The 26059-nt window shown below is 41.7% G+C and overlaps 1 protein-coding gene across 1 annotated transcript in view; it reads right to left on the bottom strand.

Annotated features, from left to right (window-relative positions):
• MTUS1 (microtubule associated scaffold protein 1) overlaps positions 1-19155 on the bottom strand; it is a 129853-nt gene extending 110698 nt beyond the window's left edge. The window contains exon 1 of the mRNA XM_068137491.1: positions 18854-19155. The gene's annotated coding sequence lies outside the window, so the exon portion shown is untranslated. The remainder of the gene's footprint in view (positions 1-18853) is intronic.
• Between the last annotated feature and the right edge of the window lie 6904 nt (positions 19156-26059).

Below are 26059 nucleotides of genomic sequence, written 5' to 3'. Positions count from 1 at the left end.
CCAAACAATGTACTAACAAAGTAAAAGTCAGGTCATGCTAACTGAAATCAGAGCACCAGCAGCCATAAGCATCAATATCTGAGCAAGAGTCCACACTTAGAAGGACTCACCCTATGGCCAGAACCAACTCATCTTGCACATACCCAGAAGGTCACTACATTCAAAGACAGTGAGTACTGAAGGGGAAAGCAAATACCAACCTAAAGAACATTCCCAAGGTCTCACCACCAGACCTCTCTCAAACTGAGACTGCCAAGTTTCATGTATCTCATATTACAGAAGCCACAAGAGTTTGACAGCCCTGTCGTGCCAACCCACCTCTCTGCTGAGTTACATGCAGCCAGCTGAGGTCCAGGGAAGCCGACAGCTCCTCTGACACAGGAAATCATCTCATTAGCTTCTAACAGCTAAAAAGATGCAATCACAACAGCTGGAGCTGCCCATTCACTGAAACAGCAACAATTACAAGGACTACATTATCATCAGGATGGAAGGGACACTCCAAAACCAGCCTGTCCTGGCTTCATGCTATGACACATTTTCCTTACAAGAATAAATCCCAGTAAGTTCACGCACTCCTTTAGAAAGGATGTCAGCGGGGGAAGTTGTAGTCAACATAGAAAGTAAAATTAAGATCCCTCCTGTAAAAAGGTGCCTGAGTAACAGTCCTCATCAGAGCAGAATGTCAAAGAGGATTCTTAGATTAATGACTAAAGAGGAAAAAAGGGAGAAAAAAAAAAAGAGAAGAGAAATGTGAGAATCACAAGAGCACTTTCTGCTTAACACATGCCATAGACAAAAAGAAACAGGATGTCAGTACTGTAACGCTTATTTGGACAGAACATACACAGAGAAACACCAGTCATTAGATCCTTCTCCTGACAGCAGGTGCTTGCTAACTTTCAGATATTGGTTAAGTACTTGAGTGGCAATAGTAATTTCCTACACAGAGCAAAACGCAGCCACTCTACTGAAGAAAATGCAATATCACCTGCTTTCACCAACTGAAACCTCACTGGTAAAGCAGAGAGCCAGGCTGACAGTTCAAAGTCAGGAAGCTTCAGCTGCAAGCAGTGGTAGGCACATCTGCTTCTCAAGCACCTGAACGCATTGTCACAGACAGCCTCATCGGATCAGAAGAGATTAAGATGTGCAAGGATCATACAATTGCTTTGTTGTTGTTTTCTCCACAGATGAAAACCCATCCCTTTGCAGCAACTGATACCATGTTATCACTTCATATGCCATGCTCCTTCAGATCCTAGTAGCAGAAACAAAGTCATCAGTCCCTATTGCTGTCTCCATAGCATGCACTCCATCTGTTGAGGAAAGGATCAGTTTCAGAGAGTAATGGAAAGCAGCATATTAGCCACCTGTAACAATTTCTTCCCCTTTTCAGTTTGGAAAGCATATCTGTGTTCAAATACAGACAGAGGTATAGGTCAGAGGCCACAACAGTTCTGCTGCTTCCATTTTGTTAAAGATTTAAGCAGACTCAGCCTAATGCACTTTTCTAGACCTTCTTGTTGGAGATGGCAGCCCACTATCCTATGGGCTAACCCCATCTGCCTGTGCAGGACACCTGACACCGTCCAGTTTCCACTTTGACTGTATTAGACACCGTTCTTCACATGCTCACACTTCCTTGCATGCACTTTTCACGTTTCAGTAGCAATAAGATACAGCTGTTTTATTTATGAAGATCTTAAGCTTTTTGGAAAAGTACTGGCACCAGTCCTACTGTGTGCTAACAGAAAGCCAGTAATTCCTCCCTTTCCCCTGTAATCCTTTCAGGGTCAGAATGGGGGGGGGACACACTGAAAATTTTATTCTTAAAGTGTTGTTACTGAAAATATTTATCATTCTGAAAATGTTGTTAAACAACTGAAGAAACAGTATTGCACATTTAAGATAGTACCATTGCACTACAATCCTTCAAAAAGCTGCTTCTAGGATTTCCTTAGAAATAATTACTACTCTTACCTAAGAGATGCCACTCTCACTGCCACAACCAGCCTTTCCTCCTGCACATGTTTCAGAATAAAAGGTAAAACAAAAATAAATCACAGTAGAGCTAAAAGCTAAGGGTGAAGCCACAGCTACCTGTTTGCCTGACCCAACCCCCTTGAATCACTAAGAGAAAATGGTAGCAAGAGAGAGGTGTGATTAAGCAGTTAGATTTTCTGTACCCTATGTTGAGCTCTACTTGTGTAGTGGATGTTTGCTTCTAGGTTAGTTCTGTCTACAATGTGGTTCTGTTAAGACAGAGCATTACGACTGAATCATACATTCCAGTCAATAACTTTGCTGGTTTAAACACATTTTGCAATGCTACATTAACTTCCTTTCCCCGCCTCCCTATTCTAAGTATAGCTCTTCCCTCTTCCCACACAGGGTAACACATTAGATTTTCTTTGCCACCTTCCAAATTTTCATCTTTCCTTCTATCTATAAGTCAAATACTAGTAGCTCCTGTTTTAGAGTCTTAGCTTAACTAAAGAGAGCAACAGACAAAAAAAGCAGTGCCTTAACATGCAGAGATCAATAATCAAAGACCATCTTAAATACTAAGAAGACCAAAGAAAAGCAGTTCAGTAGAGGCCTTTTATCATCCCAAATTCTCCATTTTAAGAGATGCAACTTGATTGGTCTTCCAAAACATAAATGGAAAACGCCATATTACACTAGTTTTGCCAATACATCAACCAGCCTTCCAGGAAATAATGTGTCAGTAACATATGGAAACTACTTGCAGCGCTTTTTTTGGCATTTCTCTCTCAGCCTGGCATGTTTTTAACATTAATTGTGAAAGCCACTAATACTTATGGTTTAGCTGTTAAATTTAAAATACCAGGGAACACTAACTCCATGACAGCACATGGTTATCATTTGACAGAAGTCATCAAACCTTCCTCAAAGACTACCAGCTTCTCTGTAATTTTTGCAATTAAAAGCTTTACTTTGGGCTACATTTAAGCAAACAGCTTCAGAAAGTACAAGTAATCTTATTATCCTCTAAGTAGCAAAGAATAGACTGTTAAGATATAAGAGCATGCTTCTGTATTTATGGAATAAACAACTTTCAAGTAATACCACAATCAAAGCTCAAGGCTTTTAAAAGAGATGAGCTGAGGCTGAGTTAGCAATCAAAAGCTCTCCTCAGTGGCATACATGAGAGCACAAGCAATCAGTAATATTGAGAGGCAAAAGAAAAGAAACCAAAACAAAACCATGTAAGCCAGACTATATAAAGTCCTCTCACGAGACTTCATCTTTCAAAGATCAGTCCAGCCATGCAGCAATAAAAGGCTCAAGCTGAAAGAATTTTCCTTAGACTGTCTGCCAGCACTCCATCAAAAGCTTCTGGCACGTTAGCCACACATCCTAAGAGCAGGCTTGACAAGGATTGCACAGATGATACTTGCAAAAAGGTATTTTCTGTAACACTTCAGACCTTATTTACAGTGAGGGACAAGGACTCTGTTCAACAAGGACCTGATTTGCTCACAGATTTACCCTAGAAGTGTATAATTTGCTGTTACACCCATTTACAGTAGCAATCTCAATTAATTCAGCACTGCAAGAAAAAAAAAAAGAAAGCAAAGCTAAGACAGACCAGCTATGTAAAACAGTGTTAAGGTTACTTCACCCTCTGAAGGTGTTTCTTTCCTCAGGTTATAAAAGAATTGCAATAAATATAAACAAATCCATTTTAACAAAGTCAATTTAAATGTGAAATTACGACAGCTATATTAAACTGCACTGTAACACAGTCATCATTCAAATTAAAACATTTGAGTGGCATGTGCTCACTGTTTTAAACAGACAAACCACTGGCTTTGGGTGCATTAACTTAAGAGTTAAACATCTCAGAAGAATTCCTTTCTGAACACGAAATAGAACTTGCTCTCTGTTTATTTCATTTATTCAATTCAATGGCTGGGTTTTCATACTATAAGAAATTAAACCAATTTGAAATCTCTTAAAAGGTCACAAAATTAATGACATTTTTAAAAAGAGCAACCTCTAATACTTCTGTAAAAATGAAGTTAGGAATCTAAGGTATAGAATGCATAATGTGCATCCTGTTGGCAATACGTACGTACAACAAGAAATGAGGCAGTTATCTTTGATTATAAATGAGAGCTAATAACACATCCTTACAAGAAAGCCTAGAATATCAACTAATTCTTTTTCCTAGAGAGCAATACATGAAAACACTTACTCTACCTAGATATCCATTAGCAACAGATGCTAAATGAATCGAATGCTTGCTTTCAGAGCAGGAGACAATTCTTTGGGCTATGCCATGTTCTTAGACAACAACCTCTACCCATGAGCTTTGCAGCATCTAAGTTCTTCAAAGTGTCAAATTCATTCATTTGGCAAATCCAAGACTCTGCTCTTGCAAGAGCCTTGAAACTAGTACACAGCATACTACATCTCAGCTGAATTACCTGTGGAAAGCGACAACAGAAGACTGGAAAACTTTGGCACTACACAACTTGTCATTGAGATTCCATCTCAATGCTTTAACAGTGGCTCCCAGTTCACTGCATTAACCATCAGAAAGAAACACTGCACCAGAAACTTCATAGAAAAGCAGAGAACTGAACACCTGCAGAATAGGAAGAGCTGTCCACAAAAGGAACTAAAATATAATATCCACTGACTAGGAGGATAGAACAGAATAGAATAAACCAGGTTGGAAGAGACCTTCAAGATCATAGTGTCCAACCTATCATCCAACACCACCTAATCAACTAACCTATGCAACCAAGCACCCTATCAAGTCTTCTCCTGAACACCTCCAGTGATGGCGATTCCACCACCTCCCCGGGCAGCCCATTCCAGTGGGCAATCACTCTCTCTGTGTAAAACTTCCTCCTGACCTCCAGCCTCCATTTGAAAAAAAAACCTCCCCCTCAGTACCACAGACATGCTCCATGCAGAGCTTCACTGGGGGGCAAATCCTGCCACTGGTGAGCTGTGAACAGGACAGAATAGGATACATTAATTTTATCTAACAACCATGTGCTACCACCATCCCCAAAACAATCATCAGCTAAAGCTTGCATGTTCAGGCTATTCCTTACCTGTTGTGCCTAGCCTGGCATCACTACACCATTACCTGATCTTTCTGGGTCACTACTTGAAGTTGTTACAGCTTGGTCATGACCCTAAGGATTTCTGAAAGCAGACTGATATTTCTGCTTTATTACTCCCAACTTTGCTTGTGACAATCTCCCTCGTGGAGACTAGCACACTTTTGATCTAGTTAAATACAGCCAAAACATCTCCTTGCAAAAAAAGAGAGTGATCACCAACCACCCTTGCTCCTCCTCCTCTTCCCTTCAGAACAACATGGATCCGAGTTTATCTTCTGTTTGACTGATCCATTCATATTCTGCCAACAGATGAAACGTGATTCCTTGGGCAGGTTTATCAAATTGTTCACCTGCCACTTTGACTGCTAGAGTCTCTTCCCCTGACAAAGGATGCAAAAGAGTGATGCCTGGAGGCAAGTCAACTATGTACAGCAGCAGCAGGCAGAGATCACAGTAAGAGTCTGAGAGTCAAGTCAGTAGTCTGAATACATTGTTCACCTTCATCCAACTTAACACACATGGGTTAGAAAAAGCCTTTTTCTTCAGAGGCACACTTTTTAATTTTCATCTTAAAAGGTAGATGTAGTAAAGCTCCTACAAACAAAAATCTGCACAAGGTCTTATTTCTTGGATGAAACAAGGATTGTCATTTTATTATCTACAAAACACTGAAAAGTTTTTTTCCCCCAAAGCACCACCATGTGATATGAACAGGCTAGTCAGCCAAAGGGATGTCTGTCTTCTTTCTCTGGGATGGCAGGTGAAGCAGTTATGTAAGTAGAAATTTCTCTTTCATACTGAAATACCCAAATATATGAAATTATCATCTCAAAATGACCAATATGGATGACGGAAAAGAGTAAGCAGTTCATACCAGTTTTAGAGTTGTAGCACTCATGCTGCCCACAGGAAGCTGCATTTTGTCACTGTGCATATTCCACAACCATGTACTGAAGCACCACCCCTTTACGCCACATAAATCACATGTTAATACATGATTTATTAATTCTGTGGTGGCCATTTGCAGCATTGTTCCTTTTAGTACATGCAAACAAGAGCTCAAGCAATTAACTGAAACAGTGGCCCAGAGTATTTCACTTCCATGCTGAAATACAAAGACCACAGAACTTGATCAGAGTTAAGCGAAACACTAGTTTGTCTGGAAGTTGTTGCAACCTCAAGTATTTATTTCATAGGCTGGAAATTATGGGATTTATGTTCACTTTCATTAGGAGTTCTCAAGTGTGAGGTTGCATATCTACACATGTGAAAAATTCACATAGTACTTAAACTTGAGATTTGTGTATAAAAGCAAGATGAGGAAACAAAATCATCTCCCTTTGCCCAGGCAGGTTTATTTTAGCATACCTTGCAGGCGGTTTCATTCCCTCAACTACAGAGAGCACCAAAGCAATATGGCTGTGACCACTAATAGAAAATACTTAGGATACTTGGCAGAAAACCTGGGCTTACATCATATGGCAGAAGAGACGCGAAGCACTCCCCTAAGAGGGATGCTTGTGGCAGAGCTCTTGGTAAGGTTAAGGTCAGAATAAAACCAGATTAGAGATGAAGTCCCAGCGTCAAAGCTCCCAGCTCTCCTCCAGACACAGGCAACAGAGTCTGCCAGATTAAGGTAAAGAGCACTAGACATCTGAAGAACGCCAGTGCAATTACTCTTGGTTTTCTTTTCTAATTTTTTCCATTTTGAGTCATAAGTACCAGGACTCCCAAATGCAGTTTGTGCTTTATACTCAAACTTTTTCTTAACCCTTGTGTTCCAACCCAACCAGAGCTTAAGATGAAGTCCGAATTCAACAACTTACTCAGTTTTCAACAAGTGACAAATTCCTTGATGGAGATCAGTATCTTTTAGGATGATTTTTACTGGAGTCCACAGCACCCTGTTTATATTGAGTGCTCCTATTTAACCTAGAGAGTTTTATAAAAAGTTCCAACACCATCTGTAAAAACTCCCTTCCTTCCAGCTGAATAGGCAAGTCAAACCCACAGTCCTCCTTTAAGATACCCTTCTTCGTGATTAGCCTTATATTATAAATGTTGGAAGTTAGCAGATCACTGCACTATTGAGTAATTTTTGTTTTTGTTGGCTACCAGGGAACTGTTTGAGTCTCAGGGTTAAGCACATGCTGTTCTACTTAAATGGCAACAGGCCAAATCCGTTAAAATCTTTAAACATTAACCTCAGAGTCACTGGCTTGTAGAAAGGCAGCCGTTAGACCGCAGATAGGAAATTTTTTCTCCAGGCAGTGCACCATTGAGTACAAAGGCCATTTTGCCACTTTCTGACAGTGATTTCTGGAAGAGCTGAGGAGCATGGAAAGTTACTGGACTATTCATAATCACTTCAATGACAGGCTTCTTTTCTTTGGAAGTATGGACAGGCACACATTACGTGACATTTTCCCCTTCTGGCACTACAGATTCATCTCTTCTGTGTTTGAAGGGAAGATTCCATAGGCGAGTCTTCCTTTGGCTATTTTATATCAAATCGACCTCCCGAAAACCAGTAACCAGTATCCTACACTGAGAGCTAAGATTCAAAATAAAGCAAATGGGAAAAAAAATTCTTTTGGACAATGAATTTAAAAAACTATGAATGTATATATACTGCAAGGGCTTAAATAAAAACTCCAAGACCAAAAAGCCCCCAAACAACAACAGGAAACTGACATCTATGTTTACAAACCAAAACCTCGACAAGTAAAAGCTGAACAAGCACAGGGATGCTACATTTAACAGGCTGCATTGCTACCCCATTACTCAATGTTGTTTTGAGGCAGAAAAGAAGCTCAATTTGCCAGATTTCTCTGTAACTGTGCTTCTCTTAAAACCAGAAAGCAAACCACGTGTGCTGAAAAGCTATTAAGAGATTAAAGGATCTGCACCTTTGTGCACAGTTAGAATGGTTTGTTTATAGCTAAATATTAAACAAGATGAACACAAATAATGCATTTTTTATTAATTTTTTTTAAGTTGAGAGAGGGAAGGGATCAGCCAAAGAGATGCAAGGAAGGAGCCAGCATGCTACTTCAGCAACTATTTCAATAGGCATCCTACTGTTAGCTGGAAACCATGGTTAGTGCCAGAGACCATGGTTGGCTAGTTCTGGAGACCAGGAAATCTACTTCTCCACAGTATCTGGCTGTATTTATATTTGACAAGCACAAAACCATTTTTATATGAAACAGCCATCAAGAGCACGTGGCAACTGGTGGTTTTTTCCCTTCCCTAGAAACCTTTTCCCCCCACACTTTCTTTTAGGAACAAAGTTCTAGGCTGCTCCTCTACACGAAGCTGACATTCATTGTATGCTTATAAATAAATATGCAGTTTGTAACAGTAGCTTTACTCTGACACCAATCAGCTATAAACAAGCTCTAAATTTAACTTACATGGATGCTATGGCATGACCTCTACAGAACCAGACTTTCTAAAAGTCTATTATATGCATCCCATTACAGACTAGAGAACAGAAAGACTCTAAGTCCCCTACCCAGCTTTCAGTAAGAATCCTGAACAACTGGAGATATCCATAAGCCTATGATGGAGTGACCTTGTAGAAGATAAACCTTTCCCACTTTGTGCTGAAAATAGTCCATTGGGGGGAAAACAGCAAACACACCACACAGGCTTACTATATTTAGATGACAACTTACCTAGAGGGTATTCCACATGAGAGTAAATGCTGGAGGCATGCCCACATGCCAAGCTCTACCACTGAAGCGTCAAGCATTCCACTAGAAGGGCTGCTCTAACCACTACGATTCATCACCTCTGCTCTTGTCAAACAGTTTTGGGTATGTTACAGTCACTCCTCCCATGGCTCCACAGAGATTATTTGTCTAAATGTTCATTTTAAAAATGTATGTTTGACTACAGATCAGCGTAGAGTAAGGCTTAGACACCATCTCAACAGAGCAGTGACCTCTGGGATGCCAATAGCTGCGTTACAGGAGAATGTTATAAAGATAGCTGGGCACAGGGGGAAAGAATTACAGTGCTGACTGCCACTAGGCTAGGATAGGTGGAAAAACCTGTGCACTGAATGAAAAAAATCCAAAGGCATCAACTCATATGGCAGGTATCACTGAGGCTTAAAGCACCCAGCCAACAGGCCATAGGGCGAGCAGGGTAGCTGCTACTACCATACAACAAGCAGCACTCTCAATACTGTGTGTGTGAAAGAAATGGCTAAACCTGCAGTACCCCTTTCAGTAGAGGCAGCTTTTGGCAAGAAGGTCTAATAATAGAGCCTACTCATCCAGGAAACTGGAGACAAATGCCATTCATTTATCACTTTGCAATTAAGCTATTAAACAAACCACCAGCTCAAGATGGCTGAAATTTGGAGCCATATTAAGTGCCAAGATGCAGCACTATTAGAGCAGAGAAACACAAATAAATGCTAGTTATGTCTAATGCAACCCCTATGAAACCTATGAGAAATGTGTGAGATGAAAGATGTGCTTTATAGTATTTGACTTTGGAGCTCATTTGCAGAGCAGTGTGATGTTTCATTACATGAAATCCATGTCACAGGCAACAGTGTCTGCCAGATTAAGGTAAAGAGACACCTAAAGAATAAACACAAGTAAGTCCAGGGCAAGGAAAGAAAGGTAATGATGAGTCTTAAACACATACAGAAACTGCTCAGATATCTTGATCTGTTTCTGTGGTAAAGTAGAAGCAAACTTCCACCATGAGCAATACACATAATTAAGCAGATGACCAAGAGCCTTCATAATCTCCTGAGAAAATTGCCAAGGTCACAAGGTTCATATACTTAGTATTAGAACACCAAAACTACAAAGAAACCTTAGATTAAGCAGTACTCTGCACAACTCTAAATGAGTATCAGAAGAAGCTATTCATTACATGAGTTGGTACAGAGCAGGAACACCCATTCTGCAAATACAGATTCAAGCATGCTAAAAAGAAACAAGCTTCTTAATTGCTTGACATACCTCTGCCATCATTCTAGTCAGATACCAAGAGTGCAAATGCCTAAAGGCATACATCTGCCCAAGGCCATCAACCTATGTTGACTGCAAAACCAGTCGTCATTATCTCCTGGCATCAAGACCCTGGCTTATTACATGACTATAGTTGGAGTCAACACCCAGACAGTTCAGTTTCATAATATTCAGCTATTACAATTCCTGAACAGGTCCTATGAACTCCTTATGAGCAAGAAGCAAAGCTGAGGAAACACTACAGGGGACACTGCAGCTCTGAGATGTTTTTATACTGACACAAGTAAGGACAAAACCAGATAGAAACACCTGCAAGGAATTTCTTCCATATAGAGAAAGCTTACAAGAGAAAACTCCAGCAGTCCACCCTCACTGCATCCCAAAAAGCATGTAAATGTTATGTTATGCAAGGGAAGAGTGCTTCTCAGAAAGACAATGCTGACGACAAATTCATTAAACTGACCCACCTGTTATGTGACAGCACATGGTGCTCTATGAACTGTGAATCCTATCCCCTCACTTTAGGAAAGATGTTGACTTGCTGGAACGTGTCCAGAGAAGGGCAACAAAGCTGGTGAGGGGTTTGGAGCACAAGCCCTATGAGGGAGGCTGTAGCCAGGTGGGGGTTGGTCTCTACTCCCAGGCAACCAGCATCAGAACAAGAGGACACAGTCTCAAGCTGCGCCAGGGGAGGTTTAGGCTGGAGGTTAGGAAGAAGTTCTTCATAGAAAGAGTGATTGGCCATTGGAATGGGCTGCCCAGGGAGGTGGTGGAGTCACAATCACTGGAGGTGTTTAGGAAGAGACTGGATAAGGCGCTTGGTGCCATGGTTTAGTTGATTAGATAGTGTTGGGTGACAGGGTGGACTTGATCTCAAGGGTCTTTTCCAACCTGGTTTATTCTATTCTATTCTATCAGCAGCTTTTCTTTCAGTACTTTCATGCCCTTGAGGTCACCTGCTGCTAACAGAAACCTGAAAAGGATGAGAATTCACAAACAACAAAAATACTACATGCACCATACGGCTTGAAAGATAAGAGACTGGAGTGCTATAAGTCTGGCTTGCTTCACTAAATGTGGAGTAAATCAAATGCACAAAGCAGTATTCTCTTTAGCAGAAATCAGCAGCATTTAACTCCTGCAAACTTACATCTGAAGTACAACAGATAACAGACACCATTAGACTGCCCAGTTACAAATTTCTAGTAGAGAATATACCTAAAACAAGGAGTTGTCCAGATAGAAATGTGATGTTTATTGATGCTAGTACTACAGACATCTCCTAGGCATCTACAACACAATAAAACTATCAAGTCAGCATTGGAGGTGTCTTGCAGAGCCAAACTGGCAGACAAGCCATGCAATTAGGTAGCATTGCAACAGTGGGATACTGCAATCAATTGGCTTCCCAAGATTAGATAATAGTCACGCAAGGAGCAATGGTTTTAAGATCCTTGACTACTGATGTGAGGAAAGCAATAACCAGTGCACAAATCAGATGAGAATGCTGCCACAGACAGAGTCTGCTTACGGTGCCAAGAACCGCTACGCCAGTACATTCAGAAGTGGCCTCCACCAAACAGCCATAAACAAACAGCATCAAAGGTGAGGCTCACACTGTCATGCAAGACTGTAGAGATGGAGTCAGGGCAAACAGGATCAAAGTGAAACTCTGAACATGCTTAAGACTGCCAGCATCAAAGAATCCACAGGACCATCAGGAGATTCAACTGTGAGTCAGAAGTAATCATGTATACACAGGACCAAATGACTGACATCCAAAACATGGAAAGGAACAGTTGAATACAAGCATTCCTCTTCAGCCCAAATCAGTAACAAAGGAGGTGAGGGAAAGAGAAAAATCAAGTAGCATTTTAAAAAAAAGATAAAAAGAGCTATGCAGTAATGATTTGACCAGCACATGTGCAGGACCAAGAGGCTTGACAACTTTTAGATGGAATCACAAAGTCTGTATTCAAAGGTGAACAAAGTACCATGCATTTTCATGCACCACACACCTACAGCCAAAATAAACCCCAAACAAACCACAAATACCTGTGGCAATGCACACTGGGCTTTACACAGAAAACTCTACATGGCATTAAAGACAACAGGGGAGGCTTATTCAATCTGTCCTTTCACCCTAGTGCATTTTTGTTTGATTTGTGCTTCAGTGTGTTTAATTGCCAGCTCCTCCACGAACACAAGTCAGCGTTCAGACCTGACCCAACAAATCAAGACAGACCAGTTAATTTTTTATTGCATTTTAATTATTCCAATTTCTGGGAAATTGATAAACTGATTTAATTGACAGAAGAACATTCACTAGAAGTTGTATTTTCTAAAAAGCGTGAATTTTGGGTTTGCTAATCTCAAAGAGCGCTAGTCAAGTGCAAAGAGAATCAGTACAAACAAGGAGAATGTTTAACAAGTGGTTAAACAAAGCCTAGCAATGAAGATGTCAGGGAAGTTCATGCCTTCTGACAGGCAAACCTCCATCAAAAGTTTAATCTTTAAGTGATATCATTGCAGATGACATGATATTCAATACAGCATTGCCTGTCTTTCAAACCAAATCTCATTTTTTCCTCAAAAGAATATTACAGACATTCAAGAATAGTACAGCATCTGGGTAGTGTTAGATTATGAATCAACATAAAATGGTCTTTAAATGGTGAACAATCGTTTTAATGTTTATATAAATAATCCTATCACTGGGATACATATTGGATTTGTTTATGGATAAACACCTCCCAAAAGGAATGCCTACCCAAGATACCTGTAAAAGCTGGTGAATGTGTTTGATATATTCTGCCTTTTTAAGGTGTCTTTAAATAGACAGCAATTTAAAGGCCAAGACAGCATAAAGCTACTAATATGCAATACTGAAGCTACAGATGAGACATTGAGTAACACAGAATTAAAGACACCAAAATGAGTGAGAAAAAAACACCAAAAAATCCCAAGACATCAAAACACCATAAAATGACCCACACCCCCCCCCAAAAAAAAAAAACCAAAACAAAAAGCCAAACAAACCCAATGTGAAAAGCCTGATTAGATACTGCAAACACTGGACAAATAATCTTTTATACTTCTCTACAACTGAACACTCAACTTGGCAAATAACTAATTGTGCATATATGTTTCTGCTCCACAGACTAGAAGCTGTGCTGATCACCTAGCACAGCTTAGCAGAGCTCCAGAAACTTTATCTAAAGCTTGCACTGACAGACTTCCAATTTTACACATTGAATATGTGCCACTTGTCTGCATGATAATTTGTAAAGCTATTGAGAGTTACACCACAACACAGCCTTTCAATTTCTCACTGTTTACCCATATACCACTATCAACATGAAGGTTCCTGCTAATTTCGGCCAGAAAATGTTGAGATTTCTGTGCCCCCCCTGCCAACATAAAAGCAATTCTAAAGGACATCTGGCACATAGTTGCAGCTTCGACTAGATTAAATGGCAGGCAATCTCAAAGGGAGCATGGGAGAGTTTTCTTACAGCAGAAGGCAGCATTCCAAGAGCTATACAGCACCTACAGGCAGAACTACAGCCTTGCAACTTGGAGCTGCAATAAAGAGCTAGGGCTCTGCACAGCAACAGTATGAATCACTTGAGCACCTGAATTTTGGAGGCAAAAGATACCAACACGTTACTTTAGGACAATTTCCTCGATGGTCTCTGACTTTCATCTGAAGCAGTGCAGTACTAAAAGTCAAAACCAGGTGGTAACATCCCTTTGCCTGTATTTCTTTCACTGGAACAGCTATTTGCTAAAATATCTAGAACAGGTTACAGAACCTCCATCCACAGACATTTTTTAGACTCAGTTAGACCCTGCCACAACTGACCTGATGTAGCACAAACAGGAGTCCTACTTCAGCCTGAAGGCTGGGGAAAAATTACCTCCAAAGGTACCTCCCAGTGAGTTTGTAATCCTGTAAACTAAAGCATCTTTTCGAGAAAAATGCTAACTCAGGGAAGGTATTCTGCAATCATTTCCTGGCTTCCCTTTCCAAGTCACGTCACTGGTATTTCAAGTATCTCTGGTAAATTAAATCTTTCACTACCACTAAAACATTTGAATCTGATATTAAGAGCAAGGACCCCAAATTTTGTCCAAGAATTGCTAACTCTCCTAGACTAGGCACTAACAGGATGCATGTTATGCATAAGCCAGTGTCAGCAGCATCTTCCATTTATACCACCAGTTTAGAAGTGCACTCACACCCTGGTCTTGAAATATTGCAACTCCCCAGTAAACTAATTGCACTTGACTCACTAGGAGCACAAAGGTAAAACATCAATTAAAAACGGCTACATCATGTTTATTGTGACAATGAGCACATTGTAATGTTTCCCATTTCGTGGCAGCCCATGCTCTACCACAGCTCTGTCAGAATGCCCACTAGCATACACATCCACATGGCCCAAGCCCTACTGAAATGAGGGTGCAGCAATAATCACACATGATTATTCAGTCTCTAGGAATTCAACACTAAAGATGTGTCTTTCCTCAGTGGGCCTCAGCTATAATTCCAACTGGAGATCAACTGAGGCAAAAGTCTGTAATATACACCCGTGGAAAAAACAATAACACTCCTTGGGGAGCACAATGACAAATCATCTCCTTTCTGGCCAGTTGCCTAGATTCACGACTGATCATCCAACAGGAAAGGGAGCACCATTTCACTGAACTAACAAGTCCAAGACACACTATACTGACCTCATACATTGCCAGGTGATCAGGGGAAAGTTACTTAACACAGCTACAAACATTTTTCATAGTAATGAAGTTTCCTCGTTCAATATCCCTGGTTTTCCCTGAAAAGGGCCTGCCCATCTTCTTTGACATGAAAGTTTTCTGGTTTCTTCCTGTTACAGACAGCATAGAAAGCATAAAGTAAAAGGTATCAGACACTAGGAATATCAGTCATTAGAGGGCTCCATCACATCCATTCGGATTGTTTTACCCTACACCTCAGGGATTCTGCTGTACAGATGATGACCAGCATCACTCCGAGCAGGAGGACAACCAGCACACACAGTCAGCGGGGTCTGCAGTAGGAACCAGTTCATCAAAACCTAATGTGGGTTAAAACACCTCACCTCCCAGGGCTTCGAGTGCAATGCTTGCACTTCCCTGCAGAATTCCCATATTGCATAACAACATGTAGCCACATTTACATACAATACAAAAGTCAGCCAGTGTCTATTTTCTAACAGACACTTCAGATTACAAAAAGAAAAATAATTACAAAGTCTCCAAATATGTGAAGATTGCTGAGAGCATGTAGTTAACTGGGCAGTGAGATTTCAGTTACAATTTATTTTAGCTCTTCCAGGTATGAAGAAGTCAAACAAAATGACAGACCTAAAGGAACCATCTAAAGAAGAATGACACCAGAGACCTGGTATAAGTGAGCAACACACCAGTCACACCAATTGCTATCCACAGCTTTGGTTATTCCTGACAAAAAAAAACACTAAGCAGAATAGTAACTTTGAGGTAAGTAACCTAAGTGGAAGAGTGTCAGAATCATTAAAGATTAATGCCATTCATGCAAGGTAAGGAGAAGTCAATGAAATAGGACTGGTGTTAGCACAGATGCTAGGAATGGGGAGGGGGCAAGGGGAATTCTACTGTTCAGTAGGAAGTTAAGCTTCGATGTAACTTTTTGGTACTACAAAAATCCCACTAATGTGGAAAAGTAAGATGCACAATTAATATTATTTTGTTCACTTAGAGGACACAAAAAATATCAAACACCACCAATTTTTTTCCAAGTAACAACACATACCTATGCACAGCCAATGTGCTCTACAAAATTATCTGTGACAACAGAGAAAACAGGAAAGCAGAATAGGACTCTTCACATGCCTCTGTTACAGCAACTGCTGAGTTCCTGCATAAAGGAGGAAAAGGAAAGTGCAAGTACTCCCTCAGAAAGAACTAGGCTGCTGTTATCATTCTCACTTTTGTGTTTGCTTAAACAACAGTTACAGCAGTCAGTTCAATTTCACAAACACTGAAGAAGCACTAACTCTTGTTTCCCTTTCCACATGAAATCAAGTAAAGTAGAGGAAAGAGCCTTGCCCAGCTTTCATTTCAACTTACTGCACAGACTGAACATTCCACAAGCTCACCAGGTAATCCTCTATATTAATGTGATAAAGACAACTTTAAAAGGTCCTGGTTTTCCCAATTCAGCAGAAAACCAGGATATACTATGAAATTGAATTGAGAGAACAAAATGAGCTTAGAGAGAAAGACTTTGAGACAGGCAATCACTTCAGCTTCTGCTGTATCATACCACATATCACTTTCACTCACACAGCAGTGGCATACTTTATCATCTTATATGAACATGCCACATTCATATAGCTAAAATGTGCACATTTATACATGTATAAAATGCATAGGTATATATAAAAAAAAGTATTTATTTTTCTATAGATATAAAATCAGTCTCACAGTATCAGATGGCCAATCTGCATTCCACAGTTCCTATTGCAAGCAATTATTCTGCTAGATCATGGAGATCATTAGCTACCTGACATGTTATAGCCAAGACCCTACAAGTTAAAGGGAAAAAAGCTTCCTTGCAGTTGATATTTTTCATAACAATTCCCATCTGTGCAAGAATCTTGGCTCTTCCTTAAAATAAACAAAACCAAAATAAACCCCAAAACCAACGCTTCTTCCATATGTAATTGCTGACAGAAGTTTGAAACCACAAAATGCAAGAATCAGAAATGGGAGCCCCAAATACATTTACAGTGCCATTACTCTGTCACATCTTGATTCTGTCAAGGCCTTTACATCATGCTTTTGCAGACTTAAGTCTTACAGCTGAAATCAATACCTTGAGAAGTGCCTAAATAAAACACATGAGAAGCAGGAACAGTTATTCATCCAACAGTAAGGCTTGCTATTTACTCAATCCAAATTGCTCAAGAAGATAGCGTGAAACCCATTTTAAGGTACCAGCCACTAAAAGTTTAACATTTGTTAAATATTTTCTATGTATGGATTCTTTACACACCGAATCCTATTTAACCTGGATGGAAAGTGATGCTAGGTAAAGCTTTAGCATCAGAGGTACCAGATGATCATTGCCTTAGCCACATTTCTGAAGCAGACTGAATGCAGCTAGAAATCAGAACTCTGCAACAATTTAAAGTGACTATAGGCATCTTAAATACAGCCTTGTTACCACGTGTACAATTATGCTCCACAAAAACAGGGCTCAAAAAGCAACCTATGGCTCACCCACAACAATTAGCATTAAGAAAACTAAGCTGGTATGGAGTCACAGGAGCCAGCCGCTACAATGCATTGCTGTAGTACCAAATGAGCAAGGTCATGAGGAATAAGCAATTTTTAATACCTGTCTTATTTAGTAATCCAGACTATGAACTCATCATATCTGACACTACCATCCACTCTGAGAATCTCAGTGATACAATAAATCGAGCAGCTTAAAGCTTTTCCATTCCCCTCCAAAATATATTTCATTGTATGGAAAGTTTACCTCTCCACACTTCAGAAAGAGATATTACTGTATATGGAGTTTAGAAAGAGGAGGAAGAAAATCATTAGCCATATACATTCAATAGCATAGGTATTGCCTAATTTGTTCAATTTAGTATTAACTATATTTTATAGGTGCTTTTAGACTGTTCCAAACCTTACAATGCACAGGCAATGACCAGTAACTATTTATTTTACCAGCCTAAGTGAAAGTCATGTATCTGCCACAGCAGAAAACCCCCAATGTGGGGTTAAATCAGCTCCACCGTCCATCATCATTACAGTCATAAAACAAACAACAAGCCCCACCACAGAACAGCCTTAGTGATGGTGGCAGACCATCAGAGCTGTGTCTGATTAAAGAACCTACATACCCCTAATGAGAAGGAGATGCTCAGTTCTCTGCTTTGATAATATAGCAGGAAACCAGAAAGAACAGGGCTGTTTTGAGGGGGTTGTATCCTGGATGCTTTTTTGTTGTTGTCTTCGTCGTTTATTTTAAACACCTGCAACCTTGCCTTGGCCTTAGAACAATGATATCAAGTTTAAGCTCAATGTCCTTTTCAAACGCTGTCTCTCCTTCCCTTGCCAACCTCGCGTGGTATAAATAGCAGCAAACGGGGGAGCGAGCATTAAAGATACTCTTTTAAAGTCTCAAGAGTGTTAGTGCTTCTACTGCAGGACCACAGCAGTCCAGGTGCATGACAGCAGTCTCCGTCAGATTTTAAGCATTTCAAACACGACACCAACATTCAACTAGCCGAAAAAGCGACGAGAGCAACATACAATTTCCGTATCTTCACATATCTTAAAGATAATAATAGAAATATACACACGACTAACGCCCCTCCGAAGTTTCGACGCATCAACCCAGGGGAAAGTCCCTTCCACGCGGACCTCGCTGCAGCTGCACCTGTACTTCTTCCAAGGCCGTGCTCTTGATCACACCTTGCCGGAGCACGGGGAGCGCGGGGGCGCTGTTAGTTACCAAAGAAAAGCAAAGCGAGCAGGAGCAGCGCGGAGCGCCGGCTGGCCGTGACCCACTTCCCCGGTCACGCACCTCGGAGCCCGGGCAGACCCGGCCCCGCTCCGCGCCGCCCCCGCGCACCGCCTCGGGAAGCCGGTGCTGGGGTCCCGGCTGAGGAGTGTGCCTTAAGCACTAATACTTTTTTAAAGAAATAAAATTAAGTCGGTACTTACGCCGGCACTTGCACGCCGCCCCTCACTTGTAGCTAGGTTATGTAGGAGAAACTCGCCTCGAACCGCCGCTTGCCGACAGCTCCGCGTCTAGTGCCCCCGCGGAGGCCCCGGCAGCACCGCCTCCGCGCCCAGCCCTCCCGCAGCAGCCCGTAGCGGCGTACGCGACTCCCCCTCTCGGGCTGCTCCTCACTGGCCGCTCCGCGCCCCCTTTCTGGGCTGGGTTGGGCCGTCCCGAATGAGGCGTCACAACCGCACTCCGGCCGCACCTGCCCTGCAGCGAGCCCCTTGCGGCGATCCGCTCCCCTCACCTGGCACCGGGCCGCGCGGCTGAGCCGCCCCGGGGCGGTGCTTTTGTCGGTGGGGACTGCCGCCCGCCCCGGGAGGGGGGGCGGCAGTGCTGTGCTGGGCGGTGAGGGAGGTGCAGGTATCCGAGCTGGGGAACTGGGTCAGTGACTAAAAATACCGCCCGGGAGCGAAGAGAAAGATCTCCCCGCGGTGCCCGCTGAAACTGACGCCCCTCCGGAGGGCTGTGGGCGATGCCGGCGCCTTTCCGGGCGCAGCGGGACGGGGAATCCGGGCAGGTGGCTACGGGCAGCTGCTGACCTTGCTCCACCTAAACAAGGTTGCGCTCGTTTAAAATGACAACTTGTGACCACAAAACCTTGCCTTGGTTGAATTTGTGAAGCGCGCGTGGCCCCACAGACGGCGCGGAGTGAGAAGTCCCGAGGCGCCTCGTGCTGGACGGGGAAACTGACCAGCCCGGGGCAGCGACGGGGCAGGACGGGCCGCATTCCCCCGGCTCCGCCCTGGCCAGGCAGGGCCGTAGCTCGCTCCGTGGTGCCCGCTGCTGCCATCCCAGCGAGAGAGCATGGGAAACGCAGGTTGCTCATGCAAAGATTGCTCATGCGGCGAGCTGCCGCGGGTCTGAGGTTAGCGTAATGGCACGCGGCAATGTCCAGGTTACAACAACAACACATTCCAGGAGGTGCTGGCGGTGCTGGACTGACTTGTGGTAGTCTTCCCATTTATGCAAAATAGGTTACAAATGCAAACACGTACAAAATGCTTGAGATTTGTAGCAGCTGGCCACAAGTTCACTCTGCCTTTGAGCACCTTGTCCACAGTATTACTTGCCGCCTCTTCTTTGTGCTTGACAGCCTGGATTTCAGGGTTAGAAGAGCTAATGCTTCCCTCCACGACCCTCTCGAGGGTTTTGTGAGGAAGGTACGTTTCATGGCAGTTTCCCTGACCCCATGGAGTAGCTCCTGGAGATTCAACACTGAAATGGTGTTTTCAGCTGGTGGCACTGCCTGGAACAGGAGATGATGAGGGGAAAATAATTTACTTATCTTTGGTAGCCCCCAAAAGCAAGTTTTTCCGATGTGATGTTAAAGGAGGAGAGGCTTTCAAATGCCAGCAAGGTTGGACACGCTTAGCTGGTGTGTCTGGTGCATAAGGGCAAAGCAGCCTTCAGGTTCCCTGTGTGCCAATGTAGGAGTCTGTATCTGGGACAGATTTGGTGAGTCCATAGGAAATGCTTTCTTGACATCAAGCTAATTCTCTGATCTTTCCCTCCACTACTATATACAGTTGTTGGCTGTTTATATATGTGATAAATATGATTCAGAATTAAACATGCCAGGATGACACTGAATCTTTCAACCCAATAATTAGAGAAGGAATACTGCATGATTGCTTTGTTTCATTACCACATGAAAGGGAGCTATTTATTTTTATTGTGGTTAGCTTAGTAGTAACAAACAAAATATATTATTCCCATCTCTGAAAAGCAATCTTGCCCATCTTTGATGGGCTTCATCCAAAGCGTGTTGGGTTCAGTAGTACTGTGCAGGGGTTTTCAGTTAGCACACAACTGCAAGTCTAGCGAGCCAGATTAGAGCAAGAGTGCTTTTGGGCTACAAGACTGAGCATTGTACAAGGCTTGGACATCTTGAGAGAATAATGCCAACCTTTGGTGAGGATCTGTACAGTACTCCAGACCTTGGGAGGTCAGAAGCACAGCTGAAGCACCCTAGCGTGAGTCCGATGCTGTGGCTGGACGTGTGGAGCAAGGGACATTGTGAGATTTTTGTGGTGTCATTAGATTACTGCTCATGTGAAACTGAGTGATAGATAGTTTACATAGCCAGCCTTTTAGCAAAGTTCACCGGCATGGCTCCAACCGTATGTATCGAGGCTAATCTCAATTACAACTTAAAAGTGCCTCTCTCTTTGTCACTGATGGGATGGTCTGGAAAGTATTGACTGATCACTACAGCTGTAAGCTTGTCATGTTGATCTTATCCCACCAAAGATCACAGTTCATTCAGCATTTGCTGAACCATTCCACTCTGATGGCTCTTGCGTTTTTTCCTGGCTTTCTTGTTTGTCTAGGCTTTTCATGCAGCAGCAATCAAGGAAAAAAAAAATCAATTTGAAAGCCAGAGACTTGGATTCTTTCTTTTAAAATTATATTATAATGAGGAAAATCAGGAGCATTCCTTTAAATTTTTCCCACCTGGGAAAATTGTATTCAGGTTGATGGTGATAGTTGAAATCCCTACACCGTGGAAAATCTCATCAAGGAGGGTTTCAAAGTGGCCATGGACTCTCAATGCAAGGAAGGAAAAATAACTGGACAGGCCACTGAGGTCTGTATAATACACTCTTCCCCCCCTCCCCCCCTTCCATCATTTACCCTTGGAAATCCTTTTCCTGGGATTGTAATAAAAACTGGTAGAAAAACACTTGTTCTGATCAAAACCTCATGACAGCTCTTTCTTCTCTCTTGACCTTACTTTTTTACTCTGCATTTTTAACTTCCTTCTCAACTTTTCTGGCCCATGCATTTTGCGTTTCATAAACTCAGGTAGGAGGAAGGCTGCAGTATCCTATCACTTAATGTTGAAAAAGGAGAGAAGGAAAAGAGAAAGAGGGAATGCACAAAAAAATTACACGGGGAAAAGAAATGGAAGACTAAGGATGATAAAGGGGAAGATAACCAAGACCACAGAGAGGAATAAGGCATGGCAAAAAATCAGAGGGCAGAGAAAGAGGTGAATGAATATCACACTAGATGGGAAAGGGGAGAAATGGAATAGCAGACATTTTTTGTGTTCTTTCCTTTTTCCTTGTCAATAGGAGGTAGTTAGGAGTAGGCTCCATAAATGCCTCTGAAGGGGCTGAAAACTAAAACTGCCCTGAGATGGGTGCATGTCTGTCTTTAATAATAAATATGCAGCAGGTGTAAATCATTTGAAATAGTACCAGGTAACTTGAGTATCAATAGCAGTAAAAATGCAGCAGCACAGGATGGCCAAGTCTGTGTCCTGTTGGTATCCAGAGTAATGGATAGTTTTGAATAGGTTATTAGGGAACTCAGTTTCTGCTCTTGACTCTTAATGGTTGCTTGTGTACTTTAATATTATATGGTAATTGGCTAGAAAAGCAGTCTTGTAACAGGGATTGAAATTCAAATTTTCCCGCTCCCAGGTAGATTCCTTAATTGTTGCATTGCAAAGTGATACCTTGCTTCCCTGGCCCAATGAATGTGGATTAGTTTGTTCAGAATAACAGCCTTTCGGCAGGTACAATGAAAGGCATTCCTCCCAGCTAGCCTCTGGCCTGGTGACGAAGGGGATTTCCTGGGAAGTGCCAGAGAGATTCTGTGTTGTCCTCAGGACTCTCCAGGTCCAGGCTCTACCTGTTTAGCTGCCAAGAGGACCTCTCCTTCCTCCTGTCATGCTTTCGAAAGTTGCCAGACTTTAAGTGCAGACCCTGCTCCAGCTATGGATTAAATGCTTTGGATGCGGTGTCAGGTTGGACTCGATGATCCTCGAGGTCCTTTCCAACCTAAGTGATACTGTGATACTGTGATACTGTGAAGATTGGAGTGGCAGTGGCAGTAATTGGCAACTCAGGTGCTTCTCACAGTGGCTGTTAGAGATTTTGGTCCAAGGTGTCGGTGCTTTTGATGTGGTAGGGAATGGAAGCACCTGCCTAGGAAACTGGTGCCAGAACTTGGCAGTTGCAGCTCTTAACCCTGGAACAGCTTGCCTTGTTGTAGATATATAGTCTGTGATACGTCTGTCTTGGCTGTATCTGGGAAAACACCATGTGGCAGATTTGTTCGTGTTACACAGTGGTGTGTTCATGGGTATTTCTCAGCATCATAAGGCTGACTTCTGCCAGATAAAATTCCAACAGGCCAGACGTTAATGTACTTTGCTATGATTTTTTTTTCTTTTTTCTTTTCCTTTTTGAGGTGGAGACAGGGCCAGTAGAGACATGCAATGAATGTCGATAACTGCATTTAGCATCTTTGGCAAGTGGTTAAGTGCTGTTCCCCTTTGTTTGCTTATGCAGAATGTGTTTAAAGTGCTGCATAAATATAAAGTAAACCTTTCTGGAGGCCAGTGCCAACTTTGGTTAAAGAAAAGTATAGCAACACAGTTGAAAGTCTTCTCTGCCTTCTGAGGCTCAGTGACTAATGAATATTCTCTAATTTTGGTTACCACACACTTCACATTCATATGAGTTCTTTTTTTTTTGCCCAAGGCCTATTTGAATAAAGCTGTACATATCCTGCTTTGACAACATACTGATGCTGTATGCTAGAGAAAATTGTTAGTAGTCCTGCTGAAAATGTTGACAATGTCTTTGGATGGCAATTTGGGCTTAATCTTGTAATTTTACTGATGATTTTATCTGTAATGGGTACAAGTAAAACCATTCTAAGAATCCTTGCTATTTCTTCTTACCACAAAAGCTACTGGTGAACAAATCACGGATCTCTGGGCTAAATTAGTCCTTTAAGTAATGATTTTTTTAAACTTTTTTTTTAGTGCTTTTTGCTAAAACAAGGTTCAGTCCTATACTTACAACCAGCTCTGGAAAATACTCTTAACACTTTAACCATTAGACTAATCATAGTTCACTGGATTCCCTAACGTAATAAAATTCTTTCTTTTGTGAGCCATTATCTGTTAGATAAACCCCTGCATTGTATGTGGCATTAATTATTTATTCCTCCCATTATTCTTAAATGCACATTAAAGATTGGGTTATGGTTTCTAGCACAATTAGTAAGAAAGGCAATGTTCCATAACTTTTGAAAGCATTTTTTTTACAGTAAATAAAGTAATTAGGGAAGCAGTAAGTTTCTTTTTCAGTGGTGTTCAGGTATTAGTTTAACCATCTCATGCCTGTTAATATTTTGAGACATACAGACAAAAGGCTTTCTTTCTTCCTGATATTGGTGATTGAGACTTTGTATTCTTCTAGCCTCTTTTAATTACTTTTCTATTTTTCCAGTTAGAAAAAGACAAACAAACACACACCCCCTGATTTCTTCTCTTCTTCAGTGTCATTTCAGTGAGTTCACACAGCCATATGCAGAATGGGAAGTTTGCTGTTCTGCATGTACAGGTGTCGCCCCTTGGCGTTCTCCAGATTTGCCACTTCCTAAGCAAACATACTTTTACATAATCACATTTGGCTTATTTTTGTCTGTTCTGAGAGGAAAGAAGAGAGATCGCATAGTGAACATGATGGCCCAGCAGAGTTATCTTGAAAAGAGTATTTTCAAGCCATCTGAGTACAACTGAGAATTTAATTGCTTGTGCCAAGGCAGTGGGGGAGGGATATTACAGCAAGGGAGACGGCTAAACCTTGAAAAAGTATACTGACTGGGGGGATGGCTGCTAGGAAAGCTTAAATCACAGATCATGTAAGAAGATACTGTGATACTGTGAAGATGTTTGAGAGATTCATATGTTGCCACAGTGTGAAGATTTCCAGTCAAACCTGCTCAGTTTCTAGAAGAACAGGGGTGTTCTTTGTAGGTGACAAGAAATGACTTAACAGAAGGGAAATTTAGAATCTTGGATGTTTAGGTACTAGAGGTAGTGAACCAGGAAGGGAGACCTTTCAGTCTTGAGTGCAGGATGAAAAGCATCCAGCACCACACACTCTTACTTTTTGTCTGTTACTGATTGTTTCTTTGCTTCTTTCTCTCTCTCTGTCACCTTTTCTTCCAAAATACCTCCTTAAGATCTTTCTGTTCAGGGAACTGTCAGTGAGAAGAAAAAAAAAAAAAAGGAAGATAAAGATAAAATTCCAAGAAGATGCTTACAAAGATCTACTTGAAAGTGTTTCTTGCAGGAAATACGCTCCTGAGCCTTTAGGGGCTGTGCCTCTGCAACAGCTCCAAGATATGCTTGCCTTCAGCTATATAAAGAGTGGTTAATGGAGGAAGAATTATTAGCACTAAGACTTATCTAAGAGAAACTAATAGAAGGGAAAGGTTACACAACCAGTTTATTTTCCTACTTTTTCAGTGCTTTCGTCAGTGGCTCACTGTAGACTTAATATTTTGAAGAAATACAATTTTGCTGACGCAAAACCAATCCCATTCTTATCTGCAGCAAGTCAGCTGTTTAAATGACACCAAATGTTATTTGCTTCTGTGACTTTTCTGAGATTAAAGAACAAGTCAGTTGCATGGCTATGTCTCCAGTGTGAGGCTTGGATGTGAGATTAAGTTAGCAGGGTTTAGCAACTATCATTTAAACCGTGGTAAAAGTGGATGTGGAGATGAATAGGCTCTTAGCCAGTAGCAAATACATGGTGATGTGACTTGTACTGACATGCAAGAAAGCTAAGCTAACATGCACACAGTTTGCCTATACTAAATGCAAAGTAATACATGCTGACAATTTGTAAAGACCAGCTGATGCACAGTGAGCTGTTAATAGGTGCTAACTTGATGGTGCTTGTGAGCTCAGGAGACAATGTGTATCACATAGTAGTGTACCATGTTGCTTTTTGCTTAGACTCTGTTCTATCAGTAATTGTGGGTTGTTTTCTTTCTGGCCTTTCCCTAGGCTTCCATGGGTTTCAGGTCTCTATGTATGTGAATGTGTATTGCATTAGACACACAGCACCTTAACATTGCAAGTTACACCAATGTTCACGCTGGCTGGAATAGTCCTATTTAGAAGTATGGTTATATGTAGTGGGATAGAAAAAAGAAATGGGAGTAATTGTGATAAAGGTACTGCGTACTAAACAGAAACTTGCATCTACAAAGTAGAAGGGAAAAGCTTGAAATTGGTTCTATGTAGCACCAAGATGTCCTCACTTAGAACCTTACTGAGACAGGGTGGAACAAAACAATATTATGAGGAAACTGTGCTGCAGCAGCCT

This window comes from Melanerpes formicivorus, unplaced genomic scaffold, assembly GCF_026170545.1.
Source record: "Melanerpes formicivorus ecotype bairdi unplaced genomic scaffold, bMelFor1.0.p_v2 SCAF_4, whole genome shotgun sequence".
NCBI classification, from domain to species: Eukaryota; Metazoa; Chordata; class Aves; order Piciformes; family Picidae; genus Melanerpes; species Melanerpes formicivorus.
Note: the sequence above shows the minus strand (reverse complement) of the source record. Positions and strands in the feature narration are given on the sequence as shown.